This window comes from Hyperolius riggenbachi, chromosome 12 (genome assembly GCF_040937935.1).
Source record: "Hyperolius riggenbachi isolate aHypRig1 chromosome 12, aHypRig1.pri, whole genome shotgun sequence".
NCBI lineage: Eukaryota > Metazoa > Chordata > Amphibia > Anura > Hyperoliidae > Hyperolius > Hyperolius riggenbachi.
The window spans coordinates 19,613,336-19,637,332 of NC_090657.1; the positions used below are offsets into that span (position 1 = coordinate 19,613,336).

The 23,997-nt window shown below is 47.5% G+C and overlaps 1 protein-coding gene across 2 annotated transcripts in view; it reads right to left on the minus strand.

Annotated features, from left to right (window-relative positions):
- The window catches only part of PRKCA (protein kinase C alpha), a 535,637-nt gene that overhangs the window by 489,606 nt on the left and 22,034 nt on the right, over positions 1-23,997 (minus strand). The gene's annotated exons all lie outside the window — the stretch shown is intronic.

Below are 23,997 nucleotides of genomic sequence, written 5' to 3' on the forward strand. Positions count from 1 at the left end.
GACCTATGTGAATAATGCCGTATCAGAGAAAGCCCAGACTCCAGTGGTAACTGCTGATACATTATGGTGCAGCCACCAAGTTACAAAATGTTAAAAATGTTGCCTTTTGTGTGGAAATAAACCCTTAAAGAGACTCCGTAACAAAAATTGCATCCTGTTTTTTATCATCCTACAAGTTCAAAAAGCTATTCTAATGTGTTCTGGCTAACTGCAGCACTTTCTACTATCACAGTCTCTGTAATAAATCAATGTATCTTTCCCCTGTCAGACTTGTCGGCCTGTGTCTGGAAGGCTGCCAAGTTCTTCAGTGTTGTGGTTCTGCTATGAACTCCCCCTTCCAGGCCCCTCTATGCACACTGCCTGTGTGTTATTTAGGATTAGAGCAGCTTCTCTCTTCTGTCTTATCTTTTACAAGCTGGATAAATCGTCCTCTGAGCTGGCTGGGCTTTCACAGACTGAAGAATTACAGACAAGGGCAAAGCTGTTTGCAGGAAGAAAAGAGCAGCCTGAAACTTCAGTGCATGAGAACAGGGGGAAAGAAACACACAAATGATCTCTTGAGATTCAAAAGGAAGGCTGTATACAGCCTGCTTGTGTATGGATGTATTTTCTATGTGTGGACATACTGTACATCAACCTACTTCCTGTTTTGGTGGCCATTTTGTTTGTTTATAAACAAACTTTTTAAAACTGTTTTTAACCACTTTTAATGCGGCGAGGAGCGGCAAAATTGTGTCAGAGGGTAATAGGAGATGTCCCCTAATGCACTGGCATGTTTACTTTTGTGCGATTTTAACAATACAGATTCTCTTTAACTATTTGTCTGTTTAACAGAACAGGCTGAAAAATTATGTTACTTCTCCCTGTTCTGTGCACAGTGCTGACATAACCAGCTAGTTGGGAGCTGCCATACAGAGGTACACAAAAAAGCAGAAATCGGCTTAGCCTTCAAATACCTTTCACTTCAGGTTCCCTTTAAACCCTCTCCTAAAATGTAAATAGGGTGTTTAGAGAGGTTAGTAGACATAGTTGACCCCCTGCAGGGGAAAGGCTGAAGGGGGGGGGGGGGGGAGGGGGGAACATGCTTTGTATACTATTTATAGAAAGAAAAAAGATGATCAATGCACAAATTAATTTTTTTATTGTTCCTTATTCCTCCAATGCCTTTTCCCCCCACACAGGCCTAAAATGCACCCTCCACAATGTAGGTGCATCAGTTCCCCACTGGAAGAGCGACACACTGCATTATGGGACAAGGGGACATGCCTGCTCTGTCATCTGAGATATCTGTACAGAATTAGCTGCTAGGTGCTGGCACACAGGAAGGAATGGGTGATATTTGGTGCCCTCTATTTCAAACCTCCGCAGACTATTCTCAGCCCTGGCCTGTTGTGAGTGAGTAGCAGTCGCAGGGTTAAACTGGCAAAGAGTGAGAGAAGCGGCAGCAGCAGAGAGCAGAACATGATGTGTTTTCCCTGCACAGCGGAGTGACGGGCTAATAGCAGAAAATCAGGCGATCAGCGTGGAGCACAGAAGTGCAGAGCGTTCCAACACCCACGCGGGAAATCTCTCCCTCTCCAGGGACACCCAGAGCCCGGTGGCAGCGGCATGGGCCTCTCACTCAAAGGTTTATACCCACAGACAGCTACCGCCAGCGGGCCTGGTCACGTGACTTTACTGAGACTTGACAATCTTAGGCCAGACAGCATAGCACTGCAGTGTTAGGCCCCTAATGCAAACCCTTACGCACAATCCATTATATTAAAAAACGTAAAAACGCACATTAACTGCATAACTGATAGCCACAGGCAGGTGAAAGAACAACATGAATTAGCTCACAACTCTGGCATTTCTCAAGGAGTGGAATACCGTATATTTGGTTCCTGAAGGTGCAGTGCTGGAAATTGGAAAAATGGGCAATTGTAGGGAATAGGTGAACTGGTGGTACAGTCATGGGCGACCCAAACTCAGTGATGCTGTGTATAAAGCACCTGCTAACCCATCTGTTCTGATCCCACTGACGAGCTTCTGTAACACAAACTGTTGCATGAGCGAAGGTGCCAAAACAGACAGTGCATAGCGCCTTGTGGCATAAAGTGCTGTGTAACCCCTGACCAATCAGAGCGCCCATGCTTGTCCCTCCCTGCTGATAAATGAATATACTACAGGCACATGTGCATCAGAACTGGACCATGGTACAACAGAAACCATTGCCCTGGCCTGATGAATCACATTTTCTTTGGTCTCCAAAATTCTCCAAATCTGAACCCAATCAAGCTTACATATCTGAGGCGCACTTTGTAGAGAAACTCCTTTTAAAAAAAGTCATTCATATTACCCAGGGAACCCAAGTAGCTGTCGGGAGTGGGTCTTCCCCAACTAGTAAACGGCACTCTTTACACAGCCCACGGTCATCACATAATCCCGCCCACCTCCTACCTCTGCCGCTCTGAGTTTATCTCTTTGTGACCAGCACTGCAGCTGCTGCCCAGCAATTTCTGTAAATTCTAGATCTCAACACTGGAAGCCTTTGGAAATGGGTGTGGCAGGTGTTCAAAGCTTGGAACTCGGGAGGACAGAAATATAAACCCGAGTTAGGCCTGGGGCACACTGAGCGGATTTGGATGTGATCAGCCGGCGGCATCCACCTGCAAATCCGCTTGGCTAATGTATTTCAATGGGCTAGTGCACACCGGCGGTTTGAGGTTTTTAGCAAACCGCAAACGTGCCTCCTGCTGCACGTTTGCGGTTTGCTAAAAACCTCAAACCGCCGGTGTGCACCACACATTGAAATACAATAGCCAAGCGTTTTCACTGGCTGATGCGGCCGGCGGATCGCATACAAAATCCGCTCTGTGTGCACCCGGCCAAATATCAGCTCTCTGCTCCAAAAACCGCTAGCGTTTTGACGATCTGCTAGCGGTTTTGGTGTGCACTGGGCCTTACTAAGAGGTAAAAGACCCAAGCAGGGAAAGCCCCTGGGAATTGGTGCATCAGGTGTGCAGAGCTAAGAAATCAGAACTGCAGAGATCTGACCACTGCAGACCCCAAGAAAATAAAGAACCTGTTTGGGCTAGTTCACATTTAGCAGCACTTTCAGGGAGCTTGCCTGACACCGGTGATCAGCAAAGTGCTAGTACAATGCAACACTACGAGGGCGATCTCACTGCAACGTTGCAATTTGTATTAATGTGGTCTGAAAGCCAGCATTTCTACTTTGCTCTAAAAGATTCATCACAGCTTGAAAGCTGCTATCCCAGAATTTTTTTTTTACCAGAACATCACTGAAATGGTTAAACAAAGCACTTTGTCCTGCTATCAGGCTTCAAATCTGCATCCAAACTGGAGATAACAGTATCTTTACACACACTGTAACAACATTGGAATGTAAACAGTGTAACAAGTGAATAGGAGCTCTCTGTGACTTTCTGTGCTTCAGACACAGACAGAGTTCAGAATAGCTCATTAGAAGATGTTAATATATATAACAAAAAGCAGTTTGAATCAAATGCAATGGCAGGTTTTAGGGCAAGATAAACTACACTTTGAAAACTTGTAATTTGTAAACAGACTATATATATATATATATATATATATATATATATATATATATATATATATATATATATATATATATATATATATATATATATATATATATATATATATATATATATATACATATATACATATACATACACACTTATGCACAAAAGCAAATATAACTGAGTAACAAAAAGTTGGAAAACACTTTTTATTGAATGTTATGTCGGCGTTTCAATCCACTTTAAATCCCAATTTTGCTGCCTGCAGAGTTTTCTGAACCATTGCGCTTGAAGGAATGCTACAGCATCTCACATTCCTTCAAAATCACTTTGCAAATCGCTGTGTGAAACGGGCCTTTTGGATTGACGCTCCAGCCTCCATCCACCATGCAAAACCACTGAGGAGCGTAATGTAGGATTTTAAGAGAGGTATCTTCATTACTTTACACTGGCCATTATTCACTAAAGTTGGTGAACAGCTGCAAACAGGATTACATCATCACACTTGGAGCAGGAGATTGTAAATCTTATTAGGTAGAAAATGCTTACCGCCCGCACATGGCTCATATCAGAACTTAGGGGTTGTTAAAATGTTAGGAAATTAGCAGCGTAAAGTCTGCAGCCAAAGACAGGGTTTTTGTCCCTTTTCCATTACACACAACTTGCCCTGCGTTCTCTAATAATAAGTTGCTGATGTAGTACAAAACTGAAATTATCCGATATGTGAGCAATCCTCACTATATTCTGGTATGACCCAGACTAGCTTCTCAACCAAACAAGAGACATTTTAGAGAATCCAGTCCAGTTGCACAACAACTATAATTATCTCGGGATAAGCACAGCTGACTAAGCCAAGTAAAAGTATTTCCCTGCATCTCCGTGCTTCCCCTTTAAGAAGCGAAAGGAAAGTACTGCAAACAAATCTGGAGAGACGCTGAGGACAGACGAGGAAGTGCAATTCCTCAGAACTACTCAGTGACCTTTCTCACGGAAACGCCAAGCACAGCAAACAGTGCAGCGCCCAGAGCTTTGTGTGAGGAAACGCGGGAATGTATGTCAACACCAGAGCGGAGAAGCCAAAGCAACCACTTCACACACGCAAACATAGTGCTTCCGTGTGTCACATTCCTCTCTATACCCCATACTATACTCACCTATCCTAACAGGGGGCCTTCCCACAGCTTCCGTGTGTCACATTCCTCTCTATACCATATACTATACTCACCTATCCTAACAGGGGACATTCCCACAGCTTCCGTGTGTCACATTCCTCCCTATACCCCATACTATACTCACCTATCCTAACAGGGGGCCTTCCCACAGCTTCCCCATGTCACATTCCACCCTATACCATATACTATACTCACCTATCCTAACAGGGGGCCTTCCCACAGCTTCCGTGTGTCACATTCCACCCTATACCATATACTATACTCACCTATCCTAACAGGGGACATTCCCACAGCTTCTGTGTGTCACATTCCTCTCTATACCCTATACTATACTCACCTATCCTAACAGGGGGCCTTCCCACAGCTTCCGTGTGTCACATTCCACCCTATACCATATACTATACTCACCTATCCTAACAGGGGGCCTTCCCACAGCTTCCGTGTGTCACATTCCTCCCTATACCCCATACTATACTCACCTATCCTAACAGGGGGCCTTCCCACAGCTTCCCCATGTCACATTCCACCCTATACCATATACTATACTCACCTATCCTAACAGGGGGCCTTCCCACAGCTTCCGTGTGTCACATTCCTCCCAATACCCCATACTATACTCACCTTCTATCCTAACAGGGGGAATTCCCACAGCTTCCGTGTGTCACATTCCTCCCTATACCCCATACTATACTCACCTATCCTAACAGGGGGCCTTCCCACAGCTTCCCCATGTCACATTCCACCCTATACCATATACTATACTCACCTATCCTAACAGGGGGCCTTCCCACAGCTTCCGTGTGTCACATTCCACCCTATACCATATACTATACTCACCTATCCTAACAGGGGGCCTTCCCACAGCTTCCGTGTGTCACATTCCACCCTATACCATATACTATACTCACCTATCCTAACAGGGGGTCTTCCCACAGCTTCCCCATGTCACATTCCTCCCAATACCCTATACTATACTCACCTATCCTAACGGGGCATTCCCACAGCTTCTGTGTGTCACATTCCTCCCTATACCCCATACTATACTCACCTTCTATCCTAACAGGGGGCCTTCCCACAGCTTCCCCATGTCACATTCCTCCCAATACCCTATACTATACTCACCTATCCTAACAGGGGGCATTCCCACAGCTTCCCCATGTCACATTCCTCCCAATACCCTATACTATACTCACCTATCCTAACAGGGGGCATTGCCACAGCTTCTGTGTGTCACATTCCTCCCTATACCCCATACTATACTCACCTTCTATCCTAACAGGGGGCATTCCCACAGCTTCCCCATGTCACATTCCTCCCTATACCCCATACTATACTCACCTTCTATCCTAACACGGGGCATTCCCACAGCTTCCCCATGTCACATTCCACCCTATACCCCATACTATACTCACCTTCTATCCTAACACGGGGCATTCCCACAGCTTCCCCATGTCACATTCCTCCCAATACCCCCATACTATACTCACCTTCTATCCTAACAGGGGGCATTCCCACAGCTTCTGTGTGTCACATTCCTCCCTATACCCCATACTATACTCACCTATCCTAACAGGGAGCCATTCCCAAAGCTTCCGTGTGTCACATTCCTCCCTATACCCCATACTATACTCACCTATCCTAACAGGGAGCCATTCCCACAGCTTCCGTGTGTCACATTCCTCCCTATACCCCATACTATACTCACCTTCTATCCTAACCGGGGGCATTCCCACAGCTTCCCCATGTCACATTCCTCCCTATACCCTATACTATACTCACCTATCCTAACAGGGGGCATTCCCACAGCTTCCGTGTGTCACATTCCTCCCAATACCCCCATACTATACTCACCTATCCTAACAGGGAGCCATTCCCACAGCTTCCGTGTGTCACATTCCTCCCTATACCCCATACTATACTCACCTTCTATCCTAACCGGGGGCATTCCCACAGCTTCAGTGTGTCACATTCCTCCCAATACCCTATACCAGTGATGGCTAACCTTGGCACTCCAGCTTTAACAAAACTACAAATCCCATCATGCCTCTGCCTCCCTGAGTTAAGCTTAGAGCTGCCAGAGTATTGCAATCCCTTATGGGACTTGTAGTTCCACCACAGCTGGAGTGCCAAGGTTAGCCATCACTTCCATATACTATAATCACCTTCTATCCTAACAGGTGGCCTTCCCACAGCTTCTCCTTGTCACACTCCTCTCCCCCCCCGTTCCAAATACAGCATATACTATACCCACCTTCTATCCTAACATGTACAGACATTACTGTTCACATGAACTATAGCACTGTGAGTGAGGCCACTCCCACCAAGTTACCTGACGTAAAAAAAATCAGGCCCGCCAACTGCTTACCATAGTAAGACAGTGCAGTACAGTTATGGGTGTTTACGCTTTGTGACAGAGCATAACCTCTGCCTGCCAGACTGGGAGGTAACAGATTGTGAGGTATTTTGGAGCTGTCAGCGGCTGAATGGTGCCCAATGGGCGTTTATGCCGGTCTAAGAAGCCACCAACTTCCCTGGTAGAGTGCTCAGGCGGCACCGGTCGGCAGACGCTGTACCTGTGCAGTAATACACCAGTGCTACCAGCAGGCACAGATATGTGACATCAGAAATCTGGACATTAGTGAGCTGCTTTACGGATGCCATCAAGAGAGGGGTAGCTGTGTACACAATATTACATTTAGAAAGTAGCACAATGATAATGAGATGAAGAAAGCAGCCCTGTCTGAGCTCTGGGCTTCCCACCAGTCAGAGAGTCGGTGGAATGTTATTGATGTGGATGGAAACAAGTCAGTGTGAATGGCATAAAAACAAGCTGCCCTGCACATTTTTCTCTTCAGGGTGGGTGTAGTTTCATTTCTAGGGGGAGATAGAGACGCAGGGAGCCCCCCTACAAACGTGGGCGAGTCTGGAGCTTTCTGAACTTCTCCGCGCTGTGCTAAATATAAATAAGTGGAAAGGCAAATACTTTCTAAAGGTCACAATTTGCACAAATTTGCACGGCTGCCAAGCAGGAAGGAATGACTCCAGTCTTCCAGCCGCTCGATGTGCTCAACACGTGGGACGGTGACACCGGGCTCTGCTCCACTGCCTGCCGAACTAACTCCACGCTGACACTGTCATCTGCTTGTGTGGGGAACAGATGACAACACAGCCAGGAGACGAGATCAGTGCCAAACCACCTCTGTGCTGCACATAAAGCTGGAGGCTGCCGTCCAAGCATAGCAGTGCTGCCGCACAGTCACTATGGTCTGTAACACTCCAGCAGTGCTGCCGCACAGTCACTATGGCCTGTAACACTCCAGCAGTGCTGCCGCACAGTCACTATGGCCTGTAACACTCCAGCAGTGCTGCCGCACAGTCACTATGGCCTGTAACACTCCAGCAGTGCTGCCGCACAGTCACTATGGCCTGTAACACTCCAGCAGTGCTGCCGCACAGTCACTATGCTCTGTAACACTCCAGCAGTGCTGCCGCACAGTCACTATGCTCTGTAACACTCCAGCAGTGCTGCCGCACAGTCACTATGGTCTGTAACACTCCAGCAGTGCTGCCGCACAGTCACTATGCTCTGTAACACTCCAGCAGTGCTGCCGCACAGTCACTATGCTCTGTAACACTCCAGCAGTGCTGCCGCACAGTCACTATGCTCTGTAACACTCCAGCAGTGCTGCCGCACAGTCACTATGGTCTGTAACACTCCAGCAGTGCAGCCGCACAGTCACTATGGCCTGTAACACTCCAGCAGTGCTGCCGCACAGTCACTATGGCCTGTAACACTCCAGCAGTGCTGCCGCACAGTCACTATGGCCTGTAACACTCCAGCAGTGCTGCCGCACAGTCACTATGGCCTGTAACACTCCAGCAGTGCTGCCGCACAGTCACTATGGCCTGTAACACTCCAGCAGTGCTGCCGCACAGTCACTATGCTCTGTAACACTCCAGCAGTGCTGCCGCACAGTCACTATGCTCTGTAACACTCCAGCAGTGCAGCCGCACAGTCACTATGGCCTGTAACACTCCAGCAGTGCAGCCGCACAGTCACTATGGCCTGTAACACTCCAGCAGTGCTGCCGCACAGTCACTATGGCCTGTAACACTCCAGCAGTGCTGCCGCACAGTCACTATGGCCTGTAACACTCCAGCAGTGCGGCCGCACAGTCACTATGCTCTGTAACACTCCAGCAGTGCAGCCGCACAGTCACTATGCTCTGTAACACACCAGCAGTGCTGCCGCACAGTCACTATGCTCTGTAACACACCAGCAGTGCTGCCGCACAGTCACTATGCTCTGTAACACACCAGCAGTGCTGCCGCACAGTCACTAGGCTCTGTAACACTCCAGCAGTGCTGCCGCACAGTCACTATGCTCTGTAACACTCCAGCAGTGCAGCCGCACAGTCAATATGCTCTGCACCACTCCAGCAGTGCTGCCGCACAGCCACTATGCTCTGTAACACACCAGCAGTGCTGCCGCACAGTCACTATGCTCTGTAACACACCAGCAGTGCTGCCGCACAGCCACTATGCTCTGTAACACACCAGCAGTGCTGCCGCACAGTCACTATGCTCTGTAACACTCCAGCAGTGCAGCCGCACAGTCACTAGGCTCTGTAACACTCCAGCAGTGTAGCTGCACAGTCACTATGCTCTGCAACACTCCAGCAGTGCTGCCGCACAGTCACTAGGCTCTGTAACACTCCAGCAGTGCTGCCGCACAGTCACTATGCTCTGTAACACTCCAGCAGTGCTGCCGCACAGTCACTATGCTCTGTAACACTCCAGCAGTGCTGCCGCACAGTCACTATGCTCTGTAACACTCCAGCAGTGCTGCCGCACAGTCACTATGCTCTGTAACACTCCAGCAGTGCAGCCGCACAGTCACTAGGCTCTGTAACACTCCAGCAGTGCTGCCGCACAGTCACTATGGCCTGTAACACTCCAGCAGTGCTGCCGCACAGTCACTATGGCCTGTAACACTCCAGCAGTGCTGCCGCACAGTCACTAGGCTCTGTAACACTCCAGCAGTGCTGCCGCACAGTCACTATGCTCTGTAACACTCCAGCAGTGCTGCCGCACAGTCACTATGCTCTGTAACACACCAGCAGTGCTGCCGCACAGTCACTATGCTCTGTAACACACCAGCAGTGCTGCCGCACAGTCACTATGCTCTGTAACACACCAGCAGTGCTGCCGCACAGTCACTAGGCTCTGTAACACTCCAGCAGTGCTGCCGCACAGTCACTATGCTCTGTAACACTCCAGCAGTGCTGCCGCACAGTCACTATGCTCTGTAAAACTCCAGCAGTGCTGCCGCACAGTCACTAGGCTCTGTAACACTCCAGCAGTGCAGCCGCACAGTCACCATGGCCTGCAACACTCCAGCAGTGTCACCACACAGTCACTAGGCTCTGTAACACTCCAGCAGTGCTGCCGCACAGTCACTATGCTCTGTAACACTCCAGCAGTGCTGCCGCACAGTCACTAGGCTCTGTAACACTCCAGCAGTGCTGCCGCACATTCACTAGGCTCTGTAACACTCCAGCAGTGCAGCCGCACAGTCACCATGGCCTGCAACACTCCAGCAGTGTCACCACACAGTCACTATGCTCTGTAACACTCCAGCAGTGCTGCCGCACAGTCACTAGGCTCTGTAACACTCCAGCAGTGCTGCCGCACAGTCACTATGCTCTGTACCACTCCAGCAGTGCAGCCGCACAGTCAATATGCTCTGCACCACTCCAGCAGTGCTGCCGCACAGTCACTATGCTCTGTAACATTCCAGCAGTGCTGCCGCACAGTCACTATGCTCTGTACCACTCCAGCAGTGCAGCCGCACAGTCAATATGCTCTGCACCACTCCAGCAGTGCTGCCGCACAGTCACTATGCTCTGTAACATTCCAGCAGTGCTGCCGCACAGTCACTATGCTCTGTAACACTCCAGCAGTGCTGCCGCACAGTCACTAGGCTCTGTAACACTCCAGCAGTGCTGCCGCACAGTCACTAGGCTCTGTACCACTCCAGCAGTGCAGCCGCACAGTCAATATGCTCTGCACCACTCCAGCAGTGCTGCCGCACAGTCACTATGCTCTGTAACATTCCAGCAGTGCTGCCGCACAGTCACTATGCTCTGTAACACTCCAGCAGTGCTGCCGCACAGTCACTAGGCTCTGTAACACTCCAGCAGTGCTGCCGCACAGTCACTATGCTCTGTAACATTCCAGCAGTGCTGCCGCACAGTCACTATGCTCTGTAACACTCCAGCAGTGTCACCGCACAGTCACTATGGCCTGTAACACACCAGCAGTGTCACCACACAGTCACTATGGCCTGTAACACTCCAGCAGTGTCACTACAAGGATACTGGTACGCCCAGTGGACACACATGCAGACACAGCAATAAAATACTAACTGAGCAGAAAGAGCACAGGCTAATATTAGAGCCAGGGACTCAGTAATGCAAAGCAAGAGTGTTATCCAGTATGCCAGGGGTCCCCAACCGCTGGTCTATGGCCCAGTGCTGGTCTATGAACTCGGCCTCTCTACTTCCTGTCATGCAGAGCAGCAGTGCACAGACTTTACTCTGTTTTATCCCCCCAAAAAAAACAGCCCCCCCATCTGGAAGAACACCTCACAACTAACGTCCAGCGTCCTGAGACAAGCACTACCTTCCACCCGACCAAACAAAAACTAAAAATATTTAGACTATAAAGAGGTCCTCAGTCCCCAAAAAAGTTGGGGAACACTGAACTGTGCCAACGTACGCCCCATATAAGATTTGCACCATCACTTATTTACAGTATTAAGGAATCATGGATTTAATATATTAAGAAAAATATATATTTTTTAACTGCCTTTACAGTAAACAATCCTCAGTCTTGGTTCCTTTATAGAAAATACTTCTCAACCTTGTTGTGGAGAACAAACTACTTCACACTTCTGACTATTACAGAGTCCCCATATATACACGAGAGGAAGAAGAGTCTTCCACATGTCACTAACATGTTTCCCATTCTGTGATTTCTCTCAGTAGTTCACAGGACTGTGGTCATTTATGGAGGGCGCCAGTACAGTCCAGTTCCCAGGCCAGTCTCTGGGGAGCCCTGAACACACACACTGATCATCACACGCTGAGCAAAGGAACAGTCTGTCCTTACAGAGGCACTACCAGTCTCTGAAACACTTTCCACATACTGGGGGTCTGCAGGCATTCAGACCGGCACTGTCGGTGTGTGCGCAGCTTCAGTGCTACCACTAACATGCAACACGTGACATACAAGACAGAACACTTCATGTACTGATGTGGGGGTTCACTCAGCTGCAGTCATGTGAGTCACACTCAGGACCAGAGAGTGACGACACCTACAGCTTTCTCTGATCCTCCATAGGGGGTATATTATGGGGCAGCACCTACAGTATCCTGTCTATGAACAAGGCACAGCATTTTCCATCTATCACATCTCTCACTTCCTGCAAAACATCCTCATCTGTGGTAACGCTAACCAATCCACTTCTGCATATACATGACTAAAGATCTACAAAGAGGAGCCATAGTGGTAATGACTGAAGAACCAGGATCACTACAAATAGTGTGAAGGAACCTAGAAGCCCCACTAAAAACTAATATGACCTCTGAAGACAACAAGGTTACTTGAAATTATTCCGTGTTACATGAACAAGGAGGAACTCCCATGATGCACCACAGTAAACGAATATTCAAATTATTTAAGTCCCAGGAAAAAAAACAAATAAACATTTAGAACAGTTGGTGAGCTGCGGTAACACCTAAAGTCTTTACTTTACAAAGTCATTCCAATCCAAATGGCAGTCAGCTGCTCTGGGCATATGCCTAGCTTTACAGGGCATAAAGAAAGAATCTGCTAATCATCATAGTTCCTTTTTGCGCATGTACCGTAAGTTATTGCAAGTACCTTCTGTTTTTAAAAGCAAATTCATATTTAGCCCGTCTGAAGAACAGAAAGCAACCAGACAGAACAGTGTTACTGCAGGCCCAAGTTAGCAGCACAGATCAGTGAACTTCTCTGGGGAAGAGATTAAAGTAAATGGATGGGCTTACCCTGTATTGTCCTTACTAGTTACACACTGCTATTATTATTATTATTATTATTATTAATTTATATAGCTGACAAATTATTCCACAGCACTCTACAGACATTAATGATCCATTCTCACCAGTCCCTGCATCAGAAGAGCTTACACTCTAATGCCCTCACCACAGACACACACACTTATTATACATTTATATAGCCAACATATTACCCAGTGCTGTACAGAGATCACTGATCCATTCTCATCTGTCTCTGCACTGGAGGAACTTGCACTGTAATGTCCTCACTGTAGTCACACACCATTATTATTATACATTTATAACACTGACATATTCCACTGTGCTGTACATACATCACTGATCCATTTTCATCACTCCCTGCACCAGAGGAGCTAATGTCCTCACCACACACTCACACAGGTCTATAGTTCTGGAATACTGTATATCACAGTGCTGTACAGACATCACTGATCCATTCCCACCAGAAGAGCTTGCACTCTAATGTCCTCACCACACACTCGCACATGTCTATAGCTCTGGCATACTGTATATCGTAGTGCTGTACAGAGATCACTGATCCATTCCCACCAGAAGAGCTTGCACTCTAATGCCCTCACCACACACTCACACATGTCTATAGCTCTGGCATACTGTATATCACAGTGCTGTACAGACATCACTGATCCATTCCCAGCTTACACTCTAATTTCCCCGCATAGTCACACACTAATTATATACACTTATTTACTGCACGTCTATTTCACAGTGTTGTACAGAGAATTTGCTCTTCTGCCCATACTGGAGTGTCCCCCACAACCATAACACTAACATTAGGTCTAATTAGTCCAGAGACTATGGATCACATGAGAAAACCACCTGAGCAAACATGCTGCATGCTAGCAGTTTACTGAAAGGATCTGATCAAAGGACCCCAAAGCTGAGTGCTAATTGGCTGCCTATTACCATCACCTGGCAAACACAGCAAAGACTTATAACATGAGGCATTGGCGTCATTTTTGGGCGCTCCGCTGACACACCTCCGCTCTGATTCTCTATAGAATAATACAAGCAGCAGAAAATAAGAACGCCTCCTAACGACAAAGGAAAATAAAAATGTATGTGCTTTATTCAGACAGCCTTTCATCCGGTAACAATACGCGGGAAGGCGTCCGGAGCTGGCGTACATTGCCGTTTGATATGGTAAGCAGAATTTCCATACATATTTATGTACAAACTGACGTCCTCCCGAGAGAACTCAGATGAAATGAGAATACATTTTAATCAATAAGGAGACTGTGCTTGGACAATGCGCGGGTAACCCGCTCAGCACCAGCAGGCAGTATGTAGCCCGAGCAAGACAGCGGCCATCTTGTTCCAGGTCAGCCACATACTCTCTGCAATATCCCGGGCCAGGCATCAGCTGTGACGCTAATGGCTGCAGTGTCATTAAATGCGTTAATTGCCATTTGTGCACTATGAATATTTGTCAGGCGAAGATGCAAATAATGGGGAGTGTGTAGGCGTCTTTTATCTCCCAATTCTGATTGCTTTACAAGAGTCTACAATATTCTGGAGTTCTCCATTGTAAGAGGTGAGCTCTCAGCCCGTTCTGTCACATTTAAAGCACAAGCCAGTATTCTGTATGATGTCAGCAATGTCTGTGTGATGTCTAATTACAAGATTCCATCATCCACTGTCTCCAATGGAATGCAGGGCCATAAAACCAAGCCATTAAGTTTAATAGCCTCTAATGTGCTAATTATCATGATGGAGGAAGAGACTGTCCTGCAGAAAGAAAAAAAAATCATAACAACGCACAACAGTGTACTTAAAACTAGTCATTCCTCAAAAAAAAATAAAAAAATCTTAATATGTGTATTATATAGAATGCTAAAAGCATTTTCTTACTACGTTGTATAAGAAGTACTGCATAGGTAATTAGACATTTCCCATCTGCAGTCTGAACCTTCTCAGCTCACGATTGCAGGTAGACAAAACAAGCACTGCAGACTGACTCACATTGGAGGAACAACCCTTTCCTCTCAGCAATGGCGTACCACATGTCTCAGCAGGCAGAGCCACTCCACAGTTCTCTACGGTCAGGGTGTGGCCCAGACTGCCACTCATCCTCCTAACGGAAGAATACCAGAATTGGTGTAGCCAGAACTGCCACTGTTTACTAGTGGTCACGTGTACAAAACTCCCACGGCATACGTAATAAAGATTAGCAAAAAATAGATGTAGCAGAGCACACACACACAAGGATAACATTCATTAGAAATTAGTTAAAGAGAATCTTTACTCTAAAAAACTCTTACAATAAAAAGCATACCATTCTCTTCCTTATGTTCTCCTGGGCCAATCTGCGCTGTTTCTGCCACTCCCTGCTGCAATCCTGGCTTGTAATTAACAGTTTTAGGCAGTGTTTACAAACAGCTTACTGTGTGACTCATGCAGAGCTTGGAGAGGGTGTGTATAGCTTCTGCCATGACAAGCAGTGCTGCACATTCCACACATTCCAGGCTCAGCCCGACAGAGCCGACAGAGGAAAGAAGATTAGATTTATTACAGAGACAGTGCAAGTAGAAAATGCTGCAGTAAGACAGACCACATTAGAACAGGCATAGGAACTTATAGGATAGAAGAAATGAGGCTCAAAATTTTGTTACAGAGTCTCTTTAAATAGGAGGTTGTGGAGGACTTTCCTCCTAACTGATGACCCAAACAGTCAGTTTCAAAAAAGAACTTTTATTTAGCACTTCTAAAACTCCCCCCAAAAATGGGACACATTTCATGGGACACAACCTGCTTCCTCAGACAAATCTGAGAGAGCTCAGTTCAACTGTACAAATGTATGTTTTAGTTTTCTAGTCCTAGTTGAGCTTCACTGCTGTCTATACCTCTGTACCTCGCCTCCCTGCAGTAGTTGGCACCAGGGCATAAACCGACACGGATTCCAATGTGATACAAGTGGCCCTGGAAAAGAAGGCGGGGACTTTGGCTTTCTGTTGCAGCACACGTTTTGACACTCTGAGTCACTTCTTCAGTGATGAAGTGAAGAAAATACACAGATAATCACTCGCTCCAGCCAAATAACCTAATTACAAGTGTAACTTAGCAGGGCCCGTTGGCTGGAGTCAAGTGGATTACCTGTGTTTATGTGTTGTGGTATTCCTTCCACCTTATTGCAATTTAAGAGGTTGCTCAGAATACATGGAGAAACACCTTTATAAAGCTTAGATTATCTGTTAGGCTCTACCATGGTATACATACATGTGTTCTAGACCTGAATGTGCCTTTCTTCCACCAGACAGGACTTATGCTACAAACAGCGGAGTGTAATCACACTGAAAATGCAGCATTTCACAGCCAACAAGTCTGCGTAACCAGTACAGGGGGAATGGTGCAGCGCCCTCTTGTGTATCCCCTCCATTTGGTGTCAGAGTGGTGGGGCTATCTGGAGAAGAACAGACCACCTTGCCCAATAACAAAGGCAGGCCGCAGACTCCAAGCCAAACATACTATTTATCTGTTTGATTTACTTACCGCTCAGTATGCTGGTGAGAGACATTCCGCCATCCTCCTACCCACCTCCATGACAGGTGCTCTTATGCTGTACATATAAAGATCAATACAAGGAGACTGTGCCAAGCAGCTGCCATATTACACTGTGCCTTAATGAAGAGATCTCTGTATGGCAATTAAATGAGGTTTGCACTCCTATGTGTATAAAGGGATTATTCACCAAGGAAGTGGAGTGCTGGCAATATTTGATTTTGGAGCCTCCAATCTGAATGATGACATCACAGGCACAACAACTACATAGCAGCTGGTATAGGGCCCAGGAACCAGGAGGGGCCCAGATTGTTCCAATCTGTTTACTCGCCTTTTTTGTTTAACCCCCCCCCCCCCCCCCACCCCTCCCTGGCCGCACTCATCTTATGAGCAAGAGAAGCGGCAGTTAAGGGGTAGAGCTCGGGGAAGAGGGTGCAAGGAGCGACTTGTGTGAGGAACAGAGGAAACCTGCAGACACAGTTATTCACAGTCTGCAGGGAAGCTGTACCAAGTAATGGGGAGGGGGTGCATGCTGTGAGCAGTGTGGGTGTCACCTGCAGATAGAGTGCAGGATATGTGCAATGTGTGGACTGGGGAGATCTGAAGGTACACACAGGTGCAAAGCTTGCAGGGAAGCTGTGCTGAGTAATGGGGAGGGGGTGCATGCTGTGAGCAGTGTGGGTGTCACCTGCAGATAGAGTGCAGGATATGTGCAATGTGTGGACTGGGGAGATCTGAAGGTACACACAGGTGCAAAGCTTGCAGGGAAGCTGTGGTGAGTGCTGGAGATCAGGGAATGGGTGCATGATGTATGCAGTGTAGCAATGCAGGAAACCACTGGCTATACACCACTGCAGATATTTCAGGGAAGCTGTGCTGGGGTAGGAAGCTCAGGATAAGCAGAACAGGGTGTATGCTGTTGGAGGTTTGGGAGATCAGGGGATACACAGCTACAGGAAAGCAGTACTGAATATGTACAGAGCGTGGACTCGGTAGATCAATGGAACAATGCAGAAGATGCAGGCAAGCTGTGATGGACAGAGATAAGGGAGGTGGTGGAAGGCAAAGGCTGTGTGGAGACATGGGGAAGAGAAGAGCCTGCAAGGAAGCTATGAAGCTCAAATAAGGGGTGCTGTATGTATGCACAGATGTAAGCCCCAATAGCTATACCCCGAGGCTGAATGTGTCCTCCCTGGAGGTGCACTGTAGCTATCAGTGAGATAATACACCATGCATGAAAGCCACACAGCCAGTGTTACCCCAAAACAATGAGAATGTAATTTACTCTCTGCATCAATCATCCTACGCTGCAGGACTGAACCTGATTGGCTCCTGTGAGGCGCTACTGGCCGTGTTTGTATTTCTGAGCATTCGGGAGGCTAAAGGGTTAAAGGCCTGGCACCATCAGGCAGGCCCTCCAGCTGTCCGTACTGTGGAAGCGGGCACTGGGCGCTGCGGGCTCGGAGGAGGGTATAAAGCTCGGGATTAGCGCGCGCTGAAGAGCATCAAGAACAACAAAGAGACGTTTAATTACTGATCAATCTCCTGTAATCACTGCTAATCTCCACTTCCCATCCCGACTCCACAATTGCTGCACTACTGGCATGGGAGGGAGGGGGGCGCTGGAGTGGCAGTTCCTTTGTAGATCCATTCTTTTAGGGTTACCTCTGAGTACAGAATACACCAGGCAGGGCTCCTAATCATTAAAGAGGAGGGGAGGGGTGCTGCAGGCAAACAACTTGTACCAGCTTATCAGGGGTGCAGAAGCGGTGCCTAGACAGTCTTCTATCCTACCTGATAGTAGTAAAAATGTTTCTGTACCATGTTAGCCAAACAATATATGTAGGTAGAAAAAAAAAAGTAATACCTTTTAATGGCTAACTGATAAAGTTAAATAATGCAAGCTTTCTGGGATCTAGTCCCCTTCTTCAGGCATATTTCTAGATGTTAGCTGTAGTAAAACACTGATGCAGGGAAATAGCAAACATGAAGATGGCAGTTGTACTGGTTGCTGTTTAGCAGTTAGATGTCAGGTGATCAGCAGGCTGGAGCCAGTGAGCTTATGCAAGCAAACATGAAATCTAGCAGGTTTCTGAAGAAAGTGAAGCCAAGTAAATCATGTTACATAAGGAGTAATGAATCCCATTCCACAATTTAAAGGGACTCCGAGCAGTGCAGAAACTATGGAAAGATGCATATCATTTTAAAGCTCTCTTTCTCCTCTTTCCAATGATATATAAACCGCCGCCCTACGCCTTTTAGTTTTCGCTATTTTCGCGATTGAAATTGCCACGGCCGCGATTTGGATCGCGAAAATGGAGAAAACTAAAAGGCGTAGGGCGACGATTTAGGGGTCATCAGAAAGAGGAGAAAGAGAGCTTTAAAATGATATCCATCTTTCCATAGTTACACAGTACAACTGCCATCTTCATGCAGCTTTCCTGCATCAGTGTTTTACTACAGCTAACATCTAGAAATATGCCTGAAGAAGGGGACTAGATCCCAGAAAGCTTGCATTATTTAACTTTATCAGTTAGTCATTAAAAGGTATTACTTTTACAAGACTTTGTTTTTTTTCTACCTACATATACTATCCTACCTGATCAATCCCCACCTTTTCATTCAGTACAGGATTCTCATCTCATGTACTGTACATGCTATGGCCGGAACCCGAAGTCTGGCCACTTCATTTTCTGGACAGTCAAAACTAGAAACTGTCGTCTCACTGCAGCCAATGTCCGTACTGAATGGCTTCCTGGCAGCTCCATTCCTCTTCCCTGGCCAGACTTCGGGTTCTGGCCGTAACATATACACAACAATCCCAGCACCCACTGTGGACTAAAGATAGGCACGCCTCTGGCGATGATGGGCAGATTTGACCGATCTCTCGCTCATCAAATCTAATTTAGAGAGATTTGTCTGCTGCCCATACGCCTCAGGCCAATACCCGATTAATTTCGGCATGAATTCTCTTTGGGATTGGCCGAGCCCGCCGCCTCATCGCTGCCCCCCAGTGTATAAATGTATACCCCCTATGTGTGCATTTATACATTACTTGTTCTGTGTCCCCCACCGCACGATGCCCATCTGTCTTTGGCAACTCCCGCTGTTCCATTAGCAGTGTACACACCGCCGGCGTATAGCACATACAGCATGTATACCGCTAATGGATGTGTGGGGGGTCCCGAAGACTGATAGGCACCACGCGGTGGGCGACACAGAACAGGTAATATATAAATGCACACACCGGGGGTACATTTATACACTGGGGAACAGCGCAGAGGGGTTTTGTTGCTCACTCTGATATGGCTTGCCATTTCCGCCGTGCACTCGATTTACGACGGTCCAACATCTTGATTGGATTGATACATGCCACCAATTTTGGGCCGAAATTGGTCGCATCGGCCGCATGCTCTTGGTGGTACAGATTCGATAAGTATCAAATCGGATGATCGATCGGCGGCCAAGCCGAGAGATGTATAGCCAGCTTAAGACAAAGTAAAATTTCTAGAATGCCATATCTAGATTTTCTAGGCATTAATTGCCAGCGTCTGTTCAGTAAAGACAGAGAGAGTACATTCTGGGGCGTCTGCTGAAAACCTTTAAAGTCTGATATTGTGCTGTAACTATAACGGCTGTGGTAATGCAGCCCGATGCGCACATGTGCTGCCAATAACAGGTTCCCCAGCTCAGTGCACGTCGCTCTGCCCGCCACATTCCACGCAACAAGCAGCGTGTAATTTTGCCTCAGGTTCCGTGCAGAATTCTGGAACAGGCAGTTATCCAACTACAGAAGGGGAAGAAAGTCATTAAGGAGTTCATGCTTACAACCTGGGTACAGTTGCTATGGCTGCAAGGAAGAAGGTCATGTTTATTAACACTAATCACACAACAGCTTACGTGGCAAAGGCACGGATCAATTTGCTACCACCACTTTTTCTCTGTAAAGCGGTCGCCGGCGCCCGGGAGGATCTGGAAGGAATAATTTCCCAGACAAACCATGAAATAATTTGGGGACTATAAAGATGGATGTAATGAGCAGACAGCTTCCATCGGAGCGGCGGACGGATTGGCCGCACGGCTCGCGAGCTGAATTAATCATCACTCTTGCCATGAAAGTGGAGCATGGACTCTGCTGCATGCTGCAAAGCAAAGCGCGGCCCCTTCGCGATGTATGGATAAAACATGAACCGAGAGGGGGAAACACACAGCGCAACATGAAAGCAATCCCCCCATGAATAGAGTGACAGCACGCTTCCACCACCCACTCACTCGCACATAGAAAAAGTCATGAATAAAGGATCTCATAGATCTCATAGATCAGAGCAAGACGTCCACCTGGGACACCGGGGGAGGGGGCGATGGGTATGACAGCGACTGCTCCTCTAGCACTGCAGACAAAACAAGACCCCCCCCCCCGTCATGTCTAGCGGCGCCATGTAACCTCACCACCGTCCCTCCCCTCAAACCAAAGTCCGTACATAGCCCTTCTCAGTTACTTTCATAATCAGATGGCTGTGATCTCATCACATGACCGGGTCAAAGGTCACAGAGAATCGTTAGGACACATTGAGAAACCACCCATTTAAAAGAAGAGGCTCTGCCTACTTTGTATCAATAGGTATATAAAAAGTGTATCTACAGTCTTGAAAATGAAACACCTGACTAAATAAAGCCTGGTGTAATTGCCTTCTTAAAACAGAAGGAAATTTGCAATAATTCAGTTATAAATGAACATTTGTGGTTACCCACAATGCACTACCACTAAATATGCAAATTATCCCTTTTCGCCCTTGTTGAAGGGAAGGTTCAGGGAGGGTGGGTAAAAAATAAAAATCAATTTCCACTTACCTGGGGCTTCCTCCAGCCCGTGGCAGGCAGGAGGTGCCCTCGCCGCCGCTCCGCAGGCTCCCGGTGGTCTCCGGTGGCCGACCCGACCTGGCCAGGCCGGCTGCCAGGTCGGGCTCTTCTGCGCTCCAAGGCCCGGAACTTCTGCGTCCCACGCGGGCGCGCTGACGTCATCGGACGTCCTCCGGGCTCTACTGCGCAGGAGCAGAACTACTGAGCCTGCGCAGTAGAGCCCGGAGGACGTCCGATGACGTCAGCGCGCCCGCGTGGGACGCAGAAGTTCCGGGCCTTGGAGCGCAGAAGAGCCCGACCTGGCAGCCGGCCTGGCCAGGTCTGGTCGGCCACCGGAGACCACCGGGAGCCTGCGGAGCGGCGGCGAGGGCACCTCCTGCCTGCCACGGGCTGGAGGAAGCCCCAGGTAAGTGGAAATTGATTTTTATTTTTTACCCACCCTCCCTGAACCTTCCCTTTAAGCCAAGCAAGCATCCAGAACTGCTGGTGTATAGCAAGCCTATAGCTTTAAGTTTTACACAGCCATATCAAACCCACATGTAGACAGCCTGTTTCGGACTTTTGGTCCTCATCAGTACAAAGCAGGGATTGATATGGCTGTATGAAATAGGGCTTGGACCAGTACAACAGAGTAACTAAGCAGCTCAGGGTGACCCAAACTACTAGGAATGTATAGGGGGATAAAAGGAACCAAAAATACCTCCTACTAAAAAAGCAAAGCTCGGTGTAATTGCCTTCTTAAAACAGAAGGAAATTTGCAATAATTCAGTTATAAATGAACATTTGTGGTTACCCACAATGCACTACTGACTAAATAAAGAACACTTTGTTTTGTAAAATAGCCAAGACATGTTTTCCGTTGTTTTTTGTTTCTTTATAAAATACAGTATGTTGGCTAATGCTGGAACAGTATCCCCTCTACTGTGTTTGTGTCATCCGCTGCATGCATGGAGCTTCAGACTAAGGTTCTGTTCACAGAAATATCAAGACATTATTACCAGGCTGGTCTCCTAAACAAGAAAGATGGTGCTTGAATTAAACACTCAATAATTCAGTGACCTCCACCTGTGGCTGCACAGACAGACGCAGGCCGGATGTCTCAGCACGGGTGCTACAGGGAGGAGTGGCTAAGTGGATAAGCGGTTAGCACTCTATGCTTGAAGCATTATGGTGCCCATACATCAGTCGACTTGGCGGCCGATCGAGCATCCGATTAGGTCATTTTTATTGAATCGGATATAAATCGGGCGCAAACCTGCCCGATGGACGATTCAACCAAGTCTGGCCCTAAATTAGTCGAATGTATAGAGTGGACATGTTGCAATATTTGGGTTGACGTGGTGGAACGGTAACGGGCGACAAACGACGGAACGCCCGGCACTGTTTTCCCCAATGTGACTGTGCCCCCCGCTGGTGCATTTAAGACTATACCTGCCCGCTGTCTCCCGCCATGGCCCTCATGCATCGCCTGCATTGCCACTGGGCTTCTGTAAAGCATACGTTGTGTGTGACGTCACACACGCCACATGCTTAGTGTCAGAAGACCGCCCGCAATGCCGAAGATACAACCACGGCAGGAGACAGCAGACAGGTCAAGTATTAAATGCAGTGGCACATTCCCGTTGGGGGGGGGGGGGGGGGCGTAACAGAGGCAGCGGATGTGGCGTCACAAGGCCGATTCCCAAGAGTTTTCATACTGAATTCTCTCGGGAATCGTCCTGCGGTGAACAGATCTGTCTCCCATCAGATTCTATTAGGGAGAGATGAGTCTCTTGGTCGATGTGCTCATATATTGTCTAATGCATGAGCACCTTTAGAGTTGAAGGTTTATTTCCCAGGCAGGAGACCAGCAACTATGCCCCGGGTCTCTGGTTTTTCCACATCCCAAAAACATGCTGGTAAGAGAACTTTCTCCATCCAGAAAAAAAAAATAAATAAATAAAACTGGCCACAGACGGGCATCATTTTTGCACATATGAGAATATTCATAAAATATGGGGGTTACGAGGAAACATTTTTGCACCGGTAGTAATTTTGTGAAAACATATGATGCATGCAAAAAACAGTTTCACCAAATTCACCGAAAGTAAATGGTCATGAAAAACACCTTTTCAAAGAACGTTCTCATTTTTGTGAAAATGTGTATCCTGCGAAAATCCATTCTATTTTTGTGAATATATTAAGTCAGTATAAAAAAAGCAAACGACTGACAAAAATTGCATATACGTCTAATAATATCTATAAATATAATTTACGAAGCGCCAACATGTTCCGCGGTACTGTATAAAGGAAGTAGATTACAAGACTGGGCACACCACTACTAAAAACATGACACAGGAGGAGAGCGGTACCCTGCCCAAAAGCATTGACCGTCTGCCAAGTAACTGATCCTCTGCCAGCCTCTCGGCGGATTTGGAAACTTACTAACAGCCACTTTCCAGTCTTGGAAAGAGTGATGCTGGAGGAGGTTTGTCACAACACAGCCTCAATACAGGCTCCTCGATACCAGCCTCCCCACTGATAAACCTCCCTACTGACCAGCCTTATCCCACACTAACCAGCCTCTCCACATTGATCAGCTTTCCCAATGACCAGCCTCTCCCCACTGACCAACCTCCCTACTGACCAGCCTAGTCTCCCAACTGACCAGCATCCCCTCTGACAAGCCCACCCACTGACCAGCTTCTATCCACTGACCGGCATCCCCCCCCCCCCCCCCCCCCAGTTGACACAGCCTCCCCACTAACACAGCCTCTCCCCACACTGACCAGCCCTCCTCCC